This window comes from Triticum aestivum, chromosome 5D (assembly GCF_018294505.1).
Source record: "Triticum aestivum cultivar Chinese Spring chromosome 5D, IWGSC CS RefSeq v2.1, whole genome shotgun sequence".
Lineage (NCBI taxonomy): Eukaryota > Viridiplantae > Streptophyta > Magnoliopsida > Poales > Poaceae > Triticum > Triticum aestivum.
This window is the reverse complement of record NC_057808.1, coordinates 220,939,166-220,947,336: the sequence shown is the minus strand read 5'-3', so window position 1 is coordinate 220,947,336 and position 8,171 is coordinate 220,939,166.

Sequence of the window (8,171 nt, the reverse complement as noted above, 5' to 3'; positions counted from 1 at the left end):
TTTCAAAAACGTTCAAATGCCTGATTAACAAATTTTTAATACATGATCAAATTTTTATACACATTTTTCTTATACGTCATAAATATTTTTCCTATGCACATTTTACATTTTCTAAATGCTTTGGTTAACATTTTCCAATTGTGTTTTATAGAGTCTTTCTTTATTTATATATATATATATATATATATATATATATATATATATACATATATTCAGAATATTTAAAGTATAAAATATAAAAATAAAATAAAACAGAAACGTAGAAAAAAAGAATGCTGTGACCTCCCGCCGTCCTGGGCCGGGGCATCTCGGTATCCCTTGACCGAGGGTTCATACCCCTCTCGCTGAAGGCGAGATATAGGGGCGCCCCAATAAAGTCACCTGGGCGAACTGGTTATCATGGGTCGTGTGTTCTGCGAGCTGCATGGTTCGAATCCCAACTAACCCTTTTTTTTTCTGTTTTGACTGACACATGTGACCCGATATTCATTGAGACATATACTCTGCAAGTCAGTCCGTCCCGACACTGCATGTGAGTCCCGCGCCACGTTTAGTCAGCAACACGTACGCATCTGTACGTGATTGGAACAGTATTTGAATCATACTGCCAAGTTTTAGAACCAGTTCGACGTATTTTTCAAGTTCAAGTACCAAAGTAAACATTGATGGCAAATTTAAGCACTACTGATCTTATTACCTCTTCTTCAAATGCTTGATTAACATTTTGTAAATACGTCGTAGTTTCGTACACCTAAGAATTTTTCTATACACATTAACATTATACAAATGCTAGATTAACATTTTTCAAATCATTCTGTAGTGTGTTCTTGGTAAGTAAGTATATTATAATATTTTAAAAGTATAAATAAAAGTAAAAAGGAGAGCAGAAAACGAAAAACAAAAACAAAACAAAAAGCACAGAAATAAACGAGGTTGTGGCCTTCCGTGGACTGGGCCGGCACAGTCTCGCGCGGCGGGGGGCTGCCCTAGGTCTCGCCTCAAGCGAGTCATAGGCGCGCCCGGATGGCAAGCCTTAATGTACTAGAACGAAGACGCTCATGGAGCTAATATGGACTGTAGTCAGTGCGCTCATTATACTCCTGTATGTCATTTTTAGAAATTTTTATAAGATGTGTAAAATTATAATCTCAGTAATAAAAGTAAATACGTGGTATAAATATTATACATACAAATGAAATAAAATACTTTTAAAAAATCACGTATTGTTTTGAAAATATTCCGTATAATTGAAAGTAACACAAATATATACAAATTAAAATTTTAATAATATTTTTAAACATACAAACATTTCCCTAATTATACTCACATTTGTATAGTTGATGTTTTATAATGAAAATAATCATAAAATGTAAAATGTCAATATGAATATTCAAACTTGGCTGATAATTATAATATATAATTTTCTTGAATATTAGGCAGGAGTGATAATTATACAGAAGTGAATATTCATAAATAATTAGTAAATGCCTGTATTCATCATTTTGTATAATTTAATTATAAGCCGCGAGTGTATTTTTCTGTATTCATTAAACAGTTTAAATGTTTGTATTTCTAAAATATATATAATACATGGGTATGTTTTTTATTTACTAATCATACTTTGTTTGTTTGTATAATATTTACAACTCACGAATATTTGAATATATTTTTCATTGCTTACATTCCCTAAATATCTTCAAAAAAAATTAGCCTGTGCTAAATGGGTCATGCTATCTGCAACCCATTTAGGCCTAAGAAAAAAAATCAGCAAACCATTTAAGCCCCGCATGCCTGCTCGTTATAATAAATCACTAGCACCAGACAGTTCTCCATGAAAATGTTAAAGTTTAGTTAAAGAGGAGCTGGGTAACACGATCAAATGCCATGTGATCGTACCTTGCACGAGATCCAAGTATGGTCCAACGATATGACAATCTTGAATACTGCTGAGGTATGTTTTACTGCAGTAAACTGAACTCATGATTTCATCTGCACAGAATATAGTTAGATTTGAAGATAATGTCAATCGCTACTGCAGGTGCAGCTACAACTAAGTACGTATTGAAATATATTGCATGTCTTTCTCCATCAGTTCGGACTTTTAAATGAATTGACTGGAGCATAAATTCAATATGGGATCAGAGCCAAGAGGTTTTGAGTTTAAAACCCTGCCAACGTAGTATTAAAAAAAGATACTGCAACCTACACCGATCCCATGTCTAAAGACTAAAATAGCCTAGACGTGAGGGGGGGTGTTGAAATATACTGCCCGTCTCCCTCCATCTGTTCGGACTTTTGGATGAGTTGGCTGGAGCATGAATTCAATATGTTGAAATATATTGTTTGTCTCCCTCCATCAATTCGGACTTTTGAATGAGCTGGCTGGAGCATGAATTCAATATGGTATCAGAGCTAAGTGGTCTTTTGAAGACCCTGCCAACGCAATATTCAATAAAAACGATTCTACGGCCTACATCGATCCCATGTCTAAGGACTAACATAGCCTAGACGTGGGGGGGGGGGGTGTTGAAATATATTGCCCGCCTTACTTCATCAATTTAGACTTTTGGATGAGTATTCAATAATACAAGCATAACATAAAATTGTTCTTGGCTAGAAAATAAATCTGCTCATGGCATCCTGTTGGTAAAATATTTATTATTGTAAATTTGTAATGACTAAATAAGAAAAACAATATGAACCATAACAAATACTGAAGGAGGGATGTTGGAAGTGGCTGATATAGCCACCTGACAAACTTATCGCACTAAGATCAACTCTAACAGATCTCTAAGAATATCATTTAGGGAAGTATGGGCAAGAAAACGTCTTCGACAGATTAAGTAAATCCGGCCGTGACTTTCATCTGGTGACCTTCCCCTGAAGTTTTGGCGTGTTAGAAACCGCCCGAGACTTTATCACCCTCTATCCCGCACCGCCGCCGCTCCGTCCCCATGCCACCTCGCCGCCGCCGCGCTACCGCACCGCCTCACCACTCGCTGCTACTACCACACCGCCAGCCCAGTGCTCCTGCCCAACCACTGACTTGCCGAACCCAGGCCATTAGCTAGAAAAAGTTTAATAAAAATAAGAAAATAGGGAAAGAAGTTTCGAGGAGTTAGGATTTCTCTGCCTCCCGTCGGCGCTGCCGTTGGCTTGCCTCGTCGCCCGTGGCTTTAGAACCATGGGGGCGTGCCGGTGGGAGGGCTTCGTTTTAAAATCTTTCTTCAAGTTTTGTTAGTGGTTGTGTCCTATTCAGGAAGGCAAGACGGCGGCGGCTCCGTGAAGATGGAATAAGGTTCTTCCCGCTTAGCCTCCATTCCGATGGTGCGTCTAGCATGGTCGGTGGGCTTGTGAAGGTGCATCCCCGGTGGATCTATCATTGGTGGATTTGCTCGGATCTAATCGTTGTTCGTCTATGTTCGTGTACATGTTTTTCTCATTACACACGAAAGTATGTGGTTGCTGTTATGGTGTGTTGGTCCTAGGTGGCCTTAGCACGACGATTTTCCGACTGTCTATTACAAAAGTTTTGCCTGGCTCCGGCTAGGGAGGAGCGATGACAGCGGCGCGCCTTCGGTTCGGCTCAATGCTTGTAGTTGTCGCTAGATGACTTACGGATCGATTTTTATTATTTCTAGTGTTAGTTGTACTACCATGGTTAATGATTAATGGATAGAAAATTTTCTAAAAAAAGAAGTTTCAAGGAGTTGACAAAAAGTTTCTCTCTGGAAACTTATCCTAAATTTACTCTCTGAGAGTCTTTTTTAGGGAAATTGCCGGTGTTGCTCTAAGAGTCCGTCCACCGTACTCATCGACCCAGCGCGCAAAATACAACGCGTCCGCACCGTCGTGAAGAGACATCCTCCGTACGTGGGCGCGGCAGCAGAGCACGACACCTGACCCATCACGACGTTCCCCTGGCCGGTGTGGACTCAGGACGGCCGCGTACACGACCGTACCCACGCCGCGCGCGGCCTTTTCCTATCGACGATGGCCCCCGGCTCGTAGGCCCTGCCGGCTGCCGGCGTTGTTCTGGTGCCGGCTGCTGCGACGTTAGTATCGTGTCCAGCGGTGATGCCGGGCGATTTCCGGGTTGAGAAAATGACTCGTTAAGTTGTTATCCAGTGACCCCTGCACCGGTGCATTTACATGTTTTTCTAGTGGCCGTGCATGCTTTCTTGATCAGCATGGCATCATGTGCGCGAGCCATCAGGAATCCCTTTATTCTAGTCCACGGAAGTTCGTTTGACTTATCTATTATCATGCGGAGGATGGCATCACCGGCCAAAATAAAATATTTTACTCGTACTTAATTATGGAGAAACCTGCATCTGCATCCCATCCCATTGTCCTACCACTGGGCACTCCTGTTTGTGCGGTTCGATTTGACTAAATTAGCACACTTGTTTAAGTGACGCGTACCAGGTGTCGAGCAGCTGGAGGCGGGGATTGCACAGCACACGTGGAAGAACACTGTCAAAGCATTATTTATGTACTTAATCACTGCCCACCTAAGATACTAACCCGGGTTCACATCACGACACGTGTCCCGCTTTAGTCATTCACCTTCTTATCGACGATTTTTTAGACTAGCCACGATGGGTAGTAACATAGACTAGTAACATAGGCATACTAACCCGGGTTCACGTCACAATGCATATGTTACTAGTCTATATTACTACCTCTATAATGCATAGTATCATAGATTAGTATCATAGGTGGTCTCATTTATTGCCATGCATGACACATAGTAGCATCATATTTATTATGTTACGATATCTACCTATGTTACTATAACCATCTCTTTTTTTAAATTGCCTGCCACATAAGCATGTTTGCGAGTCCCAAGTGCATGATACTACTTATGTTACCCCACTATGGCCAACCTAGTGGGGAGTAACATATGTGTGGTAACATGCAACACTTCATTTATTAGGCTATAGACTCATCTTGCCTTGATATGTGTGATGTTACTCATACTACTAGTAACTAGCTATGTTACCACATGTCTCTCTTTCTTCATTTATTGCTTGCCACATCATCTATGTTATTTAGATATGTGTGATGTTACTACCTATGTTACTCCCATTGTGGGTAGTCTTAGTCAATGGCCAGCGCTACCGCATTGGCTGGCCGATCTTTGGGAAATGTCGTCTAGGTCTCGAGCTGTCCTACCGTGTGATCGCCCCTCTTATTTGCCTTTCATTCCGATATGATCCATGTTGCAAACCCCTCGTTTCAACACGGTCCATGTGTTGCAAAGCTCGTTGTAGAAATACCTTCAATGAGTCCTAGCACGATTCATGCTGCAAAGGACCTCTCGTGAGTCCTCTCTTGCAACACGACCACCGTCACAAAGCACCTACGGCGAGGACCCCCTGGCTTGCAACTGTCCCGCTGTCGTTGCATCGGCTTTGCATGGTCGGTGGTGTGCAGCAAACGCAACCGTGGGCGTCGCGCACGTGCATCTTGGCGGGGACAAAATTCGAGACATGGGTGAAAGGAGAACACTACTCCTGCAATACACAGGGCGGTGGCAACAAGGTCTCCACAGTTGGCCCCCAACGGCGGTAGTGTCTCGGATCACCATGATGTGTGGACATAAGACAAGAGATGGATGGCGGGGAAGAAGAGATAAGGATGGATGATTTCACAGGGAAGAGAGGCTCATGCCCACCGGGACGTACGGTGGGCGCATAAGACAGTCGAACAGACCGGGGGGGGGGTTCAAGTTGATGGACGGGAGTGTTTTTCTTAAGTCAGTTCTTTTGATCAACTAGGCGTGTGTTATACGTGCGCGCCTTTGATCAAGTTTGATCATATCCAAAATGATCGCAGTTAGACTCAAGGCTATTCTTTTGGGGTTATTTCTCATTCAAAGCGCATTCGTGCCAGGTAGACTCATCGTGCCAGGTAGACTCATCGAATGCGGGAATGACCACGATGGTGTCAGCCCACAAAGGAACCATCGACAACTCCATACCACCAAGCGCAGTTCTCCCTTGTAAGGGCATCTCCAAAGTAGATCCTCAAACCGCCCGCAACCGTCCGAACTGCGTGGTCCGGACATGTTGAGCCATCCAACATGGGCCTGTATCGGTCCGCTAGCGGTCCGGACATACTTTCTTTGGCAATCCCGAGACAAATTGGCGGGGAAGGGGGAGGGCTTTATGGGAGTCCGCACAACAGCCACATAGGACTTCGACACCCCAGCCCACCCAAAACCCCTCCTGGACCCCGCGTCTCCATCCTCCCATTTTTCTCTCCGTCAGTTTTTCTCTCCTGCCTTCGCCACCGCTCCACCACCCCGACCGCCACGCCGCACCTTTGTTAGAACTCGACGAGTCCGTCACCTCCAACGGTACACCCAGTCTCCACACCGCTTCTCCGCCGCCGTTCCTCACCTCTCCTCCGACCGCCGCACACGTACCATCCGCTCCTACGATGCTCACCATGCCCAATAACTGTTCGGTGAATGCCCGAGCTAAATATTTTTGCCCCTTCTTCTTTGAAGCAATGAATTCGGATATGGAGAACATATACGAGCACTATGTTGAGTCGTCGGACGGCTTGTCCTACGAGGAGGACTACACGGATGAGATGTCGATGATGCAGACGGTGCTTGCAGACGTGGAGCTTGCGGAGGAGCATGTTCTAAATTTCAAGGGGTTGATCATGGGTCATCGAGTGCTCAAACGCAACCGGGCATGTGGCCATTTGACATTGATGGATGACTACTTTGCCTCTGATGCCCTCTTTGCTGACAATTTTCGCTGCCACTTTCGAATGCGCAAAAATGTCTTCGATCATCTCTACCATGGCGTCCGGTCCTTTGATGACTACTTCATCTGAAGAAGGACGCAATGGGAATGATTGGGTTCTCTGGTGACTAGAAGTGCGGTCGCACTGCCAATGCTTGCATATGGCACGACCGCTGATTTGTGTGACGAATACCTATGGATCTCTAAGAGCACATGCGGAGATGCCATGGTCAAGTTTGCAACTGCCGTGGTCGAGGTGTTTGGACCTCGGTACATGAGAGAACCAACTGTGGCAGACACCAAGAGGCTCTTGGCGATCTCGAAAGCAAGAGGGTGGCCAAGTTTGCTCGGATCTCTTTACTACATGCATTGGAGATGGAAGAACCGCTTGAAAGCTCTATAATGGCACTTTCATGGTCATGTTAAGAAGCCCACCATCATTTTTGAAGCAGTTGCATCACATCATCTTTGGATTTGGAACGCTTTATTTGGCATGCCCGGGTCTCACAATGACATCAATATGCTGCAGCGATCACCATTGTTTGCTAGGCTAGCTGAAAGAAAAGCTCATCCTTGCCACTGTACGATCAATGGGCATGGGTACAACATGGGCTACCATCTGGTTGACGGCATCTATCCTCCTGGGGCTACCTTTCTGAACACCATCTCTCATCCAATTGGTCAGAAAAAGTCTCACTTTGCTTAACGACAAGAAGCAGCTAGAAAGGATGTTGAGAGGACTTTTGGAGTTCTGCAAGCACGTTTTGCAGTTGTTTGTGGACCTACTAAACAATGGGATCCGGAGACCTTGTGGTAGGTGATGACCTGTTGTCTGATCATGCATAACATGACCGGGGAGGATTAGGATGAGGATGCTGCCAGAGGTCTTGAATTTGAGAACATGGGTGATCCTATCGAAATTCCCCACCAAAATCCGTCCACGTTTGAAGAGTTCGTTCAAATGCATCAACAAATTCGGCATTGAAAAACGCATGAGCAACTAAGGAAGATCTGATTGAGCATTTGTGGACAATTAAGGGGACAACAATGTTGGAGTGAAAATTGGTTTCAGATGTATACGAGCAATGTTGGATGGCCGTCTCCCACATCCGTGTCCGCAGACTGCCCCGTGTCCACGGACTACCCCCTTTCCACGAAAGGATGCCAGGCTAAATTTGCAGATCAGTGTTGGAGATGCCCTGACACTATTAGGGAAATACCTATACACAGGAGCTTAGTAGTAGCACTTTTTATAAGAAACCGCTGCTACTACTTATCAGTAGCGCTTGCACACGGTAAGAGTTACTACTATGCACTTACCAGTAGTGTTGTGTTCATAAAACACGCTACTACTACAATTGCTAGACCGTTGCCGGCAGGCCAGGCATAGTAGTAGCGCTTGTATGT